The 13,540-nt window shown below is 53.8% G+C and overlaps 1 protein-coding gene across 11 annotated transcripts in view; it reads left to right on the forward strand.

The window, feature by feature from the left end:
- FRMD4A (FERM domain containing 4A) overlaps positions 1-13,540 on the forward strand; it is a 550,199-nt gene that overhangs the window by 414,717 nt on the left and 121,942 nt on the right. The gene's annotated exons all lie outside the window — the stretch shown is intronic.

Genomic DNA, 13,540 nt, shown 5'->3' on the forward strand with positions numbered 1-13,540 from the left:
GCCCACAGTGATAAATAGGTTGAGAACAACTGGCCTGGATGAAGAAGGAATTTCCTCTGAAGCGTCTGGTACCGACCCCTGTCAGCGCTAGGATTATTATTTGTATTTCAGTAGTGCTGGAGGCTGTGCCAGGCACTGTACAAACACAGTACAAACTGTCCCTGCCTCAAAGAGCTTGAAGTCTAATTAGACGAGACAGATCAAAGATGGGAGGGGAAACACAGGCACAGAAAGATAAAGTGACTTGCTGAAGGTCACGTAGTGAATCAGCAGCTGAGCCCGGAAGAGGCCCCAGGTCTCTTGATACCTCATTCAGTGGCCCAGCCAATAGACCATGCAGCCTTTCTGAAATGGGCTACTAGTCTGAGTCATTATGGCAGTTTCTATGTTACGGACTCCACTGTTGTGCTGAATCTGCACCATGAATCCCGTGCAGTTTCCTAGACCCTCCTTTTCCTTCCCAAGAGTTTTCCATCAAAGACAAGGATATAGCCCTAACTCTGGGAAATCAGAGGCTTAATTTTAATAGGGTTCTGCTGTAGTAGTTGATGGCAATTGTAATAATAATAATAATAATAATAATGTGTAGGATTTCTATAGTGCAGTCAGGCCTTAATCCTGCCCCACTGGAATGAATGGAAGTTTGACTTGAAAGGGAGGTAGGTCAAGCTATTAATCCACAGATCTCAAAGTGCTTTATGCACACTAATAGATGTAGATCCACTTGCTATAAAACTGGACACTAGCCAGTATAACTGAATCCACCTTGAGGCAAAGTGTTCATTGACATGCTGCTTTCCATGGAAAACCCTGATGGGAGAAAATGGAAACTACTCTATGCAATTGCAAGTGCCCAGCCCACATGCCAAAATCTATACTCAGTCCATAAAATAAATGTGCTCCATTTCTGTTTGCTAAATGCAATTACATATTTGTTATTGACACAGCAATTTAACTCCAGCACCTCTATTTGTTGTTGGATCAACAATTTAACTCCAGTGCTTCTGTCATAAATATAAAGGGAAGGGTAACCATCTTTCTGTATACAGTGCTATAAAATCCCTCCTGGCCAGAGACAACATCCTGTTACCTGTAAAGGGTTAAGAAGCTCAGCTAACCTGGCTGGCACCTGACCCAAAGGACCAATAAGGGAACAAGATACTTTCAAATCTTGGGAGGGGGGAAAGGCTTTTGTTTGTGCTCTTTGTTTACCTGGTTGTTCTCTCTTGGGCCTGAGAGAGGCCAGAGAGAAATCCATCTTCTCCAACCCATCCTAATCCAAGTCTCCAATATTGCAACCAGTATAGGTAAGCCAGGCAAGGCGGATTAGTTTATCTTTTGTTTTATGTGAATTTTCCCTGTGTTAAGAGGGAGGTTTATTCCTGTTTTCTGTAACTTTAAGGTTTTGCCCAGAGGGGGGATCCTCTGTGTTTTGAATCTGAATACCCTGTAAAGTATTTTCCATCCTGATTTTACAGAGGTGATTCTTTTACCTTTTCTTTAATTAAAATTCTTCTTTTAAGAACCTGATTGATTTTTCATTGTTCTTAAGATCCAAGGGTTTGGAGGTTCATCTGTACAAATTGGTGAGGATTATTATCAAGCCTTCCCCAGGAAAGGAGGTATAGGGCTTGGGGGAAGATGTCTCCAAGTGGTCTCTTTCCCTGTTGTTTGTTTAAAACGCTTGGTGGTGGCAGCATATTGTTCAAGGACAAGGCAAAGTTTGTACCTTGGGGAAGTTTTTAACCTAAGCTGGTAAGAATAAGCTCAAGGGGTCTTTCATGCAGGTCTCCACATCTGTGCCCTAGAGTTCAGAGTGGGGAAGGAACCCTGACAGCTTCCATAGACAACAAAAAATGACCTAGGTTTCAGAAAGGATCAACTAAATAATAATATACAAGCCCCTCTGTGACAGGGTAGAGCATGTGCAGTTTGGACTATTACTGGTGATTCCACTGATATAAATTCTTAAGTGCAAAAACCAATGCAGATAATAAAGACAAAAGCTGTCATGTGCCTCTTATTAAATTGTACTGGAGAAGCGTCTCCATGCTGGAGCATATCAGGGGGTTCCTTGTGCAAGCTTCCTAGTGGGTACCTAAAAAACATCAAGACTACTAGATATCTAGGCCAGATTCTGATGCCCTTAATTGTGTTGAATAGCATCTTTCTCCAAGAGTACGACAATGAGACCGCTTGCGCAGTAAAGTGCTGTGTGGCATATCAGAATCTGGCCCCTTGGTAGCTGGCAGCAGATTCTGGCAGCTGTTTTATACTTGCCAGAGGGTGCATGTGTGTGCTTGAAAAGGCAGAGGGTAAGTGGTGATCTGCTATAAGGCAGTCCTTGCTAAACATTTTAAGTGGTAACCGTGGATATCATTTCCCTTGTGAAAGGAGCAACAGAGTTTTCTTTGCACTCAGGTACAAGGGAGATGAGCATGTTAAAAATTGCTCGATGCACTAGCTTTGTGGCTGGCTTTCCTGCCTCTTCTTCTTGCCACCTCTTTGCTACTCATGCAATATAGGCAGCAAGACACAGGCAATATTAAATACATATATTCTTTTGCACCGATTAACCCAGTTCCTTAGGCTAAAATGCAGATAGAATGATTCTTTCCAAAAGAAGCAGCCACCTAAAGTGTATGGCTGTTCTCGGCCCTCAGTATTTTCGACTGTGGTTGGGGATCATTGCACATGTAAGGAAAACTTGGATCTTCCCCTTGAATAAACCCATAGGACTTACACAGCAAGTCCTTCATCAACACATTGACTTCAATGGGAGATTGGCTCCTGGTGTGTAATGCCATCAGCTGCTACGACCAACCTAGTAACACAGAGGCAAAAGGAGAGGCTGCGGACAGAGTGGTGGCCTTAGGGTTGCTCTTCCTTGCTTTTGACAGTGTTTTGTACATGGGCCCTAGTTTATTGAATGCTTGCTTTTTAACAGTTGTTTAAGTAGTAATGGATACGCTTGTCTAATTTCAACCTCCTCATATAATGTGGCTTCTAAAGTCCAGTCTAAGTTTTAGCATCACTGGGTTCATGTTCCACTTAAGGATACTATAGATAAAAGGAACAGAGAATTGGGGCGGGGGGGGAGAAATGTGCATAAAAAAAAGTCCAAAATGTTTAGAAGTGACTCATGATTTTGGGTGCCTCAGGCTTTCAGTACCTAACTTGAGACACCTTAAAGGGGCCTGATTTTTCAGAAGGTGCTGACCCCCCACCCTCTGAAAATTAGACCTCTTTAAGGGCTCTTGAGCTGGGCACACACAATTACTAGTCACTTTTGAAAATCTTGGCCATAGTGTTTACACTGTATATAGGGCACCCACTTGTGCTAGTCAGGGGCTGGGTGAGTGTTTCAATCCCTAGCACTCCTCACAAGCTTCCATTAGCTGGAAAAAAAACATTGAACAAACTTTGAAAAAAAAAAAAACACATACACAGGCTGAAATCACAAGGAGAAAGCTTTGGGTACTCAAACTGGGTTTGTAGGTCAAACCAAAATATTTTGAGAGGGAAGGTTCAGAAAGGTGAACCTCACAGAATTTGGAGACTGTCCCTAGTTGAGACAGGCAGAGAGAGCAATGGTAGAACTCTAAGGAAATTGGCACAAAAAGATTATAATTGCCTTAGTTCCTCATGGATTATAACTACTGTGGCAAATTGCCAGCACTACTTTGATGGGTCTCGCACTTTCTCTTCTTGGGGAGGGTTCAGGGCAGTTTCTTGCCCCTGAACTGGGGTATTAACTGCCCCACTAGTCTCCTAGAGGAGGGGAGTGGAGAGGGAGGGACCCGGGCCCGCCCTCTACTCCGGTCCCCAGCCCAGGGGCCCTAGGGATAGCAGTAAACTGCTTAAACTAGCAGTTCCTTCCCCTGGACTACTTCCCTCTCCTGCCCTTCAGCTTGTGGGGCTTTCTGCCCTCCCTCTGCACAAACCAGGTGTCCCTTTACCTAGGGTCTTGGTCTTCTTAGCCCACCACAGCACTTCTCCAAACTCTCATCTGCGTCCCTCCAAACTGCTCCAACACCAATCCACTCTGTTTCAACTCCTCCAAACTGCTCTCCGCTCCAACACCAGTCTATTCTGCCTCAACTCCTTCCCTTGTCTGATTGAAGCAGGGGGGTTTTATCAGGTGAGTGGCTTCAGGTGCTTTAATTGGCTTCAGGTGCTTTAATTAATCTATAGCAAACTTTCTTCCCTCTACAGGGAAGAAGGCTCCCTTCTGGCACTCTCCTGCTGCCCTCTGGCCTGGGCTTTCCTTGCTTTTTGCCCCTGCTTTCGGCTTCCCCTCCCGACCAGGCCAGATGCTCTCCTCCCCTTTTTTTTTGTTTTTCTGCTGTTGCTTGGGTGGTGGTTGGCTGTCCCCCCCCCACCCCGCCTGCCCTCGGACGCTGCTGCCGCTCCAGCTGAAGCCCCCTGAGGAGGCTCCCCGGAGGGGGGGAGTGGAGAGACCCAGCCCCTGGACCCAGCCGCTTGCTGTTTGTTTGTGGACCCGTATCCGGCCGAGAGAGACTCTTATCATCTGTTCCGGCATCCCTGGAATGCTACAGCTGCAAAGAAAGCCCGGAAAAGAAAGGGAAAAAGCCGTCTACCGGAGGAACACCACCCGGGGAATCTACAAATCGCCGTGGAGGGGGCCTTAAGACTGAGTAACTTTCGAACTGTGCTCTCGTGTGGGGGGAGGCCTTGACTGTGTCTTGACTGTGTTTGTAGGGACACAGGGGGTATGGCACGGAGCTGCCCCCCGATCCATCTGTGTCCTCCCAACCCCCACACTACGATCTTCACCACTGCCCCCCTCCATCGTCTTTGCTGGCTGTTTAACATCTGCCTCTGGACTCAGCTGCTCGCCCTGATTCCACCGTGTGGGCCAGAAGCACCAGTCAACCAAACAGGACTCTCTGTACAAGCGTACGGTGGTTCATGTGCCCCCCCCCCGAATTATCCACCCCACAGCTTGTCCCTTTTTACCTGACCCCAACTCCTGTTAACCACCTGCCACCGCCTCCACTGGGGCATCGGCAATGGAGGGCACCGGGGTGACCTCCGCCGCTGCCATGCCCATCGCCTCCCCAGACTCTAGGGGAGCCCCTCAGCTGGCGGGAAAGGCCAGGGCAAGAAGAAGGGGAAGGGCCCCGCTAAAACCACCAGGCCCTCCATGGCAGAGGCCACCCCCACTGCTGCGGCCCCACCACCGACCACAGCTTCCTTCCCCGCTGCCTCCTCCACCAGCTCTGCGGGTGTCCCTCCCTCAGCCCCCAGGACGTATGCCCGAGCGGCGGCAGCCCCCCCTGCCTGCCACCTCGTCATCTCTCCCGCCCACCGGCTCCGCCACCATCAATAGCATCCAGGGCCCCTTTCCCATCATGACAAGGAAGCATGGTGTCCTATGCCTCCTGGTGCCCACCTCACCCCACGTGGAGACTTACGTGCGGGCGTTGGTGAGGGTGGTGGGGCCCTCGGCCATTGTGGCGGCCTCCAAAATGTACGGGAAGGTCATCTTCTTCTTAGCATCGGAGGCTGCCGCCCAGGAAGCGGTGGAGAGGGGCCTGGCGGTGGGGGGGTTTTTGTCCCCCTAGAGCCGCTAGAGGACCTGGGCGTCCACCTGGTCCTGACCTCTGTCCCTCCTTTTCTCCCCAATGCTGCCCTGTTACCCGCCCTTTCCACCCTGGGGAAACCTGTTTCTGTTATCTGCCCTCTCCCATTGGGCTGCAAGGACCCCACCCTCCGTCACATCTTTTCCTTCCGCCGGCAAGTGCAGCTTCTACTGCTGTCAGCGGCGCGTGACAGAGAGGCGCTCGAGGGGTCCTTCCTAGTCCCCCTCCAGGGGGCCCGTTACCGGGTGTACTTCTCCACGGGGGAAGCCCGGTGCTACCTCTGCTGGGCGTCAGGGCATGTCCGGAGGGACTGCCCCTTAGCCCGGCAAGGAGGGGCACCTGGGATCCCCGAGACCTGGCAGGACATCAGCCCTGTCATTGCTGACGCCCCTGGCCGCCCGGTACCCGAACCCACCCGTCGTCCTCTTCGGACCACCACTACTCCCGCTCAGAGCCAAGGGGCACCTCCCCTATAATGCCCAGATGAGAGCCCCGCCCTCGCTGCTGATAATGTGGCGGGGCCTATGGAGGAGGGTGTGGCAGAGATACCACCAGGCATGGGAGAGAGCCTGCCCCAGGGAGAATCCTCCCTCCCTTATGCTGCCCCACCGTTCCCCCCCCAAGTCCCTGAGCCATCACCTCTACCTCCTGACACGACCCCTGCTAACCAGCTGCCAGATGATGCCATGGAGGGCCGGGCCCTAGTCCAGGGGAAGCGAGGCAAGCAGAAGGCTCGAGCTCTGCCTCATCCACCCGAAGCGGAGGCCCCCCGGAAGACCAGGAAGGGGGGCACCAATGCCGAGCCTTCCGCTTTGCCCACGAGTGCGTCCCATCCACTGGTGTCAGCCGGGAAAGACATTGCAGCACCGGAAGGTAGTGTCTCCCCTCCACGGGAGACCTCCCCTCCGAGACCCTCAAGGAAGCCCCTTCTGTCCTGACACTACCCAATGCCCCCATGAACCCTGAGGCAACCGTCGTGGCGGGTGCCAGCGGGGAGAACCTTGGGGTGGCGGAAAGTGTCCTCTCCTCCATGTTCGAGGAGATCGAGACCCTAGATCTGACCCCGGTCGCCCGGGGAAGGATGACCTTTTGCCAGCAAACCTCGATCTGGACGACCTCACTCCACCCCTCTTTTCCCCACGCTCCCTCCCCCTAACTGCTGCTTCTGCTCCCACCTCCGAGGAGCCCCTGGACTCCTCCATCGACCCGGCCGCTGATGGCACCCTGCTGACGACCACCGAGCCTGCTCAGGTGACAGCCAGCGCCACGCGGCCGGGACACGAGTCGCCAGGGGCACCCCCCGTTGGTGCGGAGCAATCGACTTCCTTCCCAGGCGGGGGTCCTACAGAAGATAATCCACCTCCTGATGCTGTGGCTGCTAAATCCACCATAGAGCCCATGCCCGGTATCACTGTGAGCTCCCTCCCCACCCCCTTAACCCTCTAGCCAGATCGGGAGGCGCCACCATCCAGCTGCTTGCCTCCCGAAACCCAGAACCTCACCTCTGCCCCTGCCCCTGCCCCTGCCCCTACCCCTATCCAGTTTACCTCATGCAGTGTTATTGCCGCCCCCGGGGCTGTCTCCTTCCCTTTTCCAACTGATGACCCCCAGGGAGCGACATTTGTGTTCTCCTGCCCCAACCCATTAGGGGCTGCTATTTTCCCTCCACTGCCCCCTATTGCCCCAGGATTTGAGGCGGGCCTAGAAGCTCCAGCCCATCAGGCACCCCGTCGGGGGTCCGCACCCTGCTTGCCCGTTTTAGTGGGCCACGGGGCTGCACCAAGGGCCCCGCCAGGGAACAATTGGGAAACTGTAACCCCATCCCCCCATGAGCTGCGAGGAGCACTGCGGAAGTTTTTAGAAGATGTCCGTGGCTCCCGCAACAAGGTACAGCTTGCTCTCCAGCGATGGGGGGACTTTTCTCAAATCCTCCGGGCCACAAGGGCCCTCATGGGGGGAAGGTAAAGGGACGGGGAAGCAGGGTGCTGCGGCCTACTGGCGGGTCCGCGTCTTCTGTGAACAATTACTCACCTACGGGATGGGTCAAGGATTGTTGCGCGGCCCGCTGGGGGATGCGAGCGTCCCTGCCAGTGAGGATCCCGCCCCGGCCCTCCCCATGACACCTCTCACCATCGCAACGTTGAACACCCGGGGTTGTAGGATGGCTCTCCGCAGGTCCCAGGTGCTCTCCTTCCTTCGGGAGGGAGGGTACTCTGTGGTTTTCCTGCAGGAGACCCATACGGATCCGACCGCTGAAGACAGTTGGCAGCTGGTGTGGGGGGACAGGGTCTACTTTAGCCATTCCACGGTTCGACAGGCTGGAGTGGCGACCCTGTTCTCCCCCGGCCTACGGCCCGAGGTGCTAGGGGTCGCTGAGGCCGTGCCGGGTCGCCTGCTGCATCTCCGGGTCCATATGGAGGGGCTCGTGGTTAACCTCGTTAACGTCTATGCCCCGACATCAGGCCCGGAGCGACTGCAATTCTATCAACAGGCGTCCACCTTCCTCGGCACCTTAGATTCTCACGAGTGCCTGGTCCTGGGAGGGGATTTTAATATCACCCTCGAGGAGCGGGACCGCTCAGGGACCGAGCAGAACCCGGCCGCCACGAACACCCTTCGGGAGATAGTCGAACATCCCTCCCTAGTGGACATCTGGCGTGACCACCACCCGGATGACACTTCCACGTTCACCTTTGTCCGGGTGGAGGCCCATCGGTCGTGCCACTCCCGCTTGGACTGCATTTATTTATCACACTTTTATTTATCACACATCTCTCACGAGCCCACTCCTCCAGCATTCAGCTGGCCCCATTTTCTGACCATCACCTAGCCACCGCGACAGCCTCCCTCTGTGTGGAGAGGCTGGGGCCGGGCTATTGGCATTTTAACAACAGCTTGTTGGAGGATGAGGGCTTCTTGACGTCCTTCCAGGAATTCTGGCTGGCCTGGCGAGAGCAGCAGCGTGCCTTTCCCTCGGCACGGCGATGGTGGGACCTGGGGAAGGTGCGCGCGCCCGGCTTTTCTGCCGCGACTACACCCGGGGCACCAGCCGACGGAGAAATGCGGCGATAGAGCAGTTGGAACAGGAGGTCTTAGAGCTGGCGAGGCATCTGGCCGCCAGCCCCGAGGACCCGCTCCTCTGCGGAGCGTGCTGGGAGAAGCGGAAGGAGCTCCAGGCCCTTGAGGACCATCTGGCCCAGGGCGCCTTTGTTCAATCCCGCATCCACCTCCTTCAGGAGATGGATCGCGGCTCCCGCTTCTTCTATGCCCTGGAGAAAACGAGGGGGGCCAAGAAACACGTCACCTGCCTCCTGGGAGAAGATGGCACCCCCCTCACGGAACCGGTGGAGATGCGTGGGAGGGCCCGAGCCTTCTACGCAAGTCTTTTCTACCCGGATCCGACCGACCCTAGCGCTTGCAGAGTGCTCTGGGAGGAGCTCCCTACGGTCAGCACGAGAGACCGAGACCGGCTAGAGTTGCCTCTAACTCTGGCCGAGTTCTTGGAAGCCCTCCGTCGTATGCCCACTAATAAGTCTCCGGGCATGGACGGGCTGACCGTGGAATTCTACCGCGTGTTTTGGGATGTCCTCGGCCCAGACTTAGTCACCGTCTGGGCCAAGTCTCTGCAGAGCGGGGTCCTCCCTCTTTCGTGCAGGCGAGCTGTGCTTGCCTTATTGCCGAAGAAGGGGGACCTCCACGATTTACGAAATTGGTGTCCCGTCTCGCTCCTCAGAACGGACTACAAAATCGTAGTGAAAGCAGTCTCGCTGCGGCTAGGGTCTGTGCTGGCGGACGTGATCCACCCAGACCAGACCTACACCGTCCCGGACCGCAGTATCTTTGATAACCTATTTCTGGTTCGGGACCTTTTGGAACTCGGGTGTAGAGACGGTCTGTCGTTCGCCCTCCTGTCCCTAGATCAGGAGAAGGCATTCGATAGGGTGGACCACGGGTACCTCCTGAGCACTCTGCAGGCATTTGGCTTCAGACCCCAGTTTGTGGGTTTTCTTCGGGTGCTGTACGCTTCCGCAGAGTGTCTGGTTAAGCTCAACTGGACCCTGACCGAACCGGTCAGCTACGGGCAAGGAGTGCGGCAGGGGTGCCCCCTCTCGGGCCAGCTGTACGCTCTGGCGATCGAGCCCTTCCTCTGTCTCCTCCACAGGAGGTTGACAGGGTTGGTGCTGCGGGAGCCGGAGCTGCGGCTGGTCCTGTTGGCGTACGTCGATGACGTGCTCCTCGTGGTCCAGGACCCGGGCGACTTGGCGCGGGTGGAGGCTTGCCAGGCCATCTATTCGGCAGCCTCCTCCACCCGGGTCAACTGGGTCAAGAGCTCTGGCTTGGCGGTAGGAGACTGGCGGCAGGCAAGATCCCTCCCACCCACGCTTCAGACCATCCGGTGGAGTTCGGGTCCGCTGCTCTACCTCGGCGTTTACCTTTCTGCCATGCATCCCTCTCCGCTGGAGAACTGGGAAAATTTAGAGGGTGGGGTGATAGAGCGGCTCCAGAAATGGACGGGACTACTCCAATGTCTCTCCCTCTGAGGGAGAGCGCTGGTGCTTAATCAACTAGTCCTGTCCATGCTCTGGTACCGGCTCTACACCCTGGTCCCGGCCCCGGGTTTCCTGACCAACCTCCGGACATCGATTCTGGGATTCTTTTGGTCAGGAATGCACTGGGCCCCTGTAGGGGTTCTTCATCTACCCCTGAAGGAAGGAGGACAGGGCCTAAAGTGTCTGCACACTCAGGTCCGCGTCTTCCGCCTCCAGGCCCTGCAGAGGCTCCTCTGTGGTGCAGGCAGTTCGGCATGGAGCATACTGGCGCACGCCATCCTGCGCCGTATCCGAGGGCTCCAATATGACCGGCAGCTCTTTTATCTCTGTCCGGGAGTTCTTCCGCGAGACCTCTCTGGGCTGCCGGTCTTCTATCAGGACCTCCTCCGGACTTGGAAACTGTTTTTAATGACCAGGTCCGTGGCGGCCACCGAGGGGGCAGATCTCCTCGCGGAGCCCCTGCTACACAACCCCCAGCTCCGTGTGCAGGGGGCGGAGTCCCGCTCGGTGCGCCAGAGCTTGATCCTGGCAGAAGTCATGAGAGTCGGAGACCTCCTGGACTATGACCGGGGAGACTGGCTGGATCCCCTGACGCTTGCTCGGCACATGGGGCTCTCCAGACCTCGCACCCCTCAGCGCGTACTTCAGGAGGTGAAGGCCGCTTTGCCGCCCGGTGCTCGAGCTTACCTCGACCGGGTCCTTCTCGAGGGCACACCCCGCCCACCCTCTACCCCAGGCCCGCCAAACCTTTTAATTGGACCCCTGCCCCGTAGACCCAATCGACCCCCTCACCCCTTTACTGCGAGCCGGCTGCATGAACTGCAGCCGGTATGCTTCCAAACCACGCCAAGGAAACATCTATACACACTCATGCTCCACACCCTTTATGCCCTCACCCTTGTGTCCCGCCCCGACACAAAGTGGCGAGACCTTCTGCCACCGTTGGAGGGTGAGCAGCCCCGGTGGGCCAGCCTATATTCTACCTTGGTTCCGAGGCCAGTCGGGGACATCAGTTGGCGGCTCCTTCACGGAGCTGTGAGCGCGGGCACGTACTTGGCGCGGCTCACCCCCATCCCAGATACTTGTCCCTTTTGCGGTATGAGGGAAACCCTGGCGCACGTATATTTGGAGCGCGCCAGGCTGCAGCCCCTGTTCCGGCTCCTCACAAATCTTCTATTACATTTTTGGTTGCATTTTTCCCCTCACCTTTTTATTTATGCACTCCCTATCCGTGGCCTCACAAAGTCGCGGGATCTCCTAGTTAACCTCCTCCTGGCCCTGGCTAAAACTGCCATCTATAAAACCAGAGAGAGGAGATTGGCCGATGGAGTTTCCTGTGACTGTGGGGCCGTTTTCTGATCCTCGGTCTGTTCACATATCCGGGCGGAGTTCCTCTGGGCGGCGTCCACCGACTCCCTTGATGCTTTTGAGGAGCGGTGGGCGCTGTCCGAGGTTCTCTGCTCGGTGTCCCCATCCGGTTCCCTTTGTTTGACCCTTTGATTGGGGGAGAGAGGAAGGGACCCCAGCCCCAGCCATTGCTGCTGCGGACACCACCACCTTAATGGGGTCCTTTCACACGTGGGTGCACGTGCCCCCCCCGATTGTCCACCCCACAGCCTGCCCCTCTTGTTGGGTGCTTTCAAAGGAGGGAATTGTTGGTGACACTGGGCGTGGTGCCAGGTAACTCGAGGGGGTGGCAGACCTTGAGAGTCGATGAAGCCCCCTCACTCTGGGCCACCAGGTAACTCGGAAGGGTGGAAGACCACGAGAGTCGAGGAAGCCCCCCGCCCTGGGCCCAGGCAAGCTTGAACATTTCCCTCCCCTGAAGCTAATGAGGAAACAATTGTGATTGGTTGCTGTGTTGCACATTGCATATGCTGTTGTTTTTGCTTTGTAAGTGTGTTATGCAAATAAAAACACCTTTTTTGCTTCAAAAAAAAAACAACCACTCTCCTGCTGCCCTCTGGCCATGCTGTATCACCCTACCCATTTCTGGACTTTGAAGAGGTGAATCATTGACCTCCATGGATCCTCTTTCATTGCTATAGTCTACAGCAGTGATTTTCTATATTTGATACCGAGGAAGGATAGTGCAGTGGACTTCACTAGGAGTTAAGTGCCTAACCTTCTTAGGTGCCTTGTAAATCCAACTGGGTGCTGATCTGTATCTTTAGGTGCCTAAATAGTTTTATAAATCTGGCCCTCTGTGTCTGCCTTTCCCATCTGTAAAATGCAAATAGTTTTGTGAAGAATAATTAGCACTGAGAGACCCTGTGGTGCAGTGGCCTGGGATTCAAGAGACCTGGGCTCTATTCCTAGTTCTGTTGATGGCTTGGTGTGTGATCTTGGACAAGCCACTGCATCTCTCTTTCTTCTTGTGTGTTTAGACTGTAAGTTCTTCAGGGCAGGGATGCTTTCTCACCACAAGTGAAATCCTATCCCCACTGAAATCAATAGCAAAATTCCTATAGTTGAAATCAGGGCTCATTGACTTCATTGGGGCCAGCATTTCATCTTATGTGTTTGTGCAGTGCCTAACTTAGTGAGGCCTTGCTCTCATTTGGTGGGTACTGTAATATAAATAGGTTTCAGAGTAGCAGCCGTGTTAGTCGGTATCCGCTAAGGTGCCACAAGTACTCCTGTTCTTTTTGTAATATAAATAATGAATTTTCTATAACACTGTACGTGTACATGGCACTTCACAATGTGTAGAACGTGACGAAGAACAGTACTCCAGCCTAGGAAAGCTTGTTACATAAAGGCACAAATGGATGAATTAGAGGTGAAAACAATAGAGGCAGGTACAATCCAGACACAAGCGAGCAGCATGTGGTAATTGGAGCTAGGAGGCTCCATGGAACAGCTGTGTTTTTCAGGAGCTCTTTGAAGGAGGAAAAAGAAGAGCTTGGCAGGCATTATTCAGAGGCTATTCCAAGAGAATGGGGTGGCAAATAAAATGTCTGAGACTTTGTACGGCTGGGTTTAGCCATGAGTGAAATATTACTGGCATTGTACAAACTCTTAGCAATAAGGATTTTTAATGGAAATCCTGACAGACTTTTAATTATGGCGCCACACCAGGGGCACTGTAATAAAAGATGAAGTTCTTATCTTTTTGGTCATTTGTGCTTTTGTTCCGTGCTACCAGCTTTCACCCTGACAGATTGAACTTTATGTGTTAAATATTTAGACTGAAATGTTGCCAAGATGATATTACCTCTTTTCTCCACACATTTTATGTGGGTTTCTCAAATATCATACAGTATAGCCTAAGGCAAATAGCATGCATTACAGTTCTTGTGTGTGTGTGTGTGTGTGTGTGTGTGTGTGTGTGTTTTAACACCTCAGCCCTCATTACAGTGAGTAGCAAGCAGTCTCTTGTTG

This window comes from Chelonia mydas, chromosome 1, assembly GCF_015237465.2.
Source record: "Chelonia mydas isolate rCheMyd1 chromosome 1, rCheMyd1.pri.v2, whole genome shotgun sequence".
Lineage (NCBI taxonomy): Eukaryota > Metazoa > Chordata > Testudines > Cheloniidae > Chelonia > Chelonia mydas.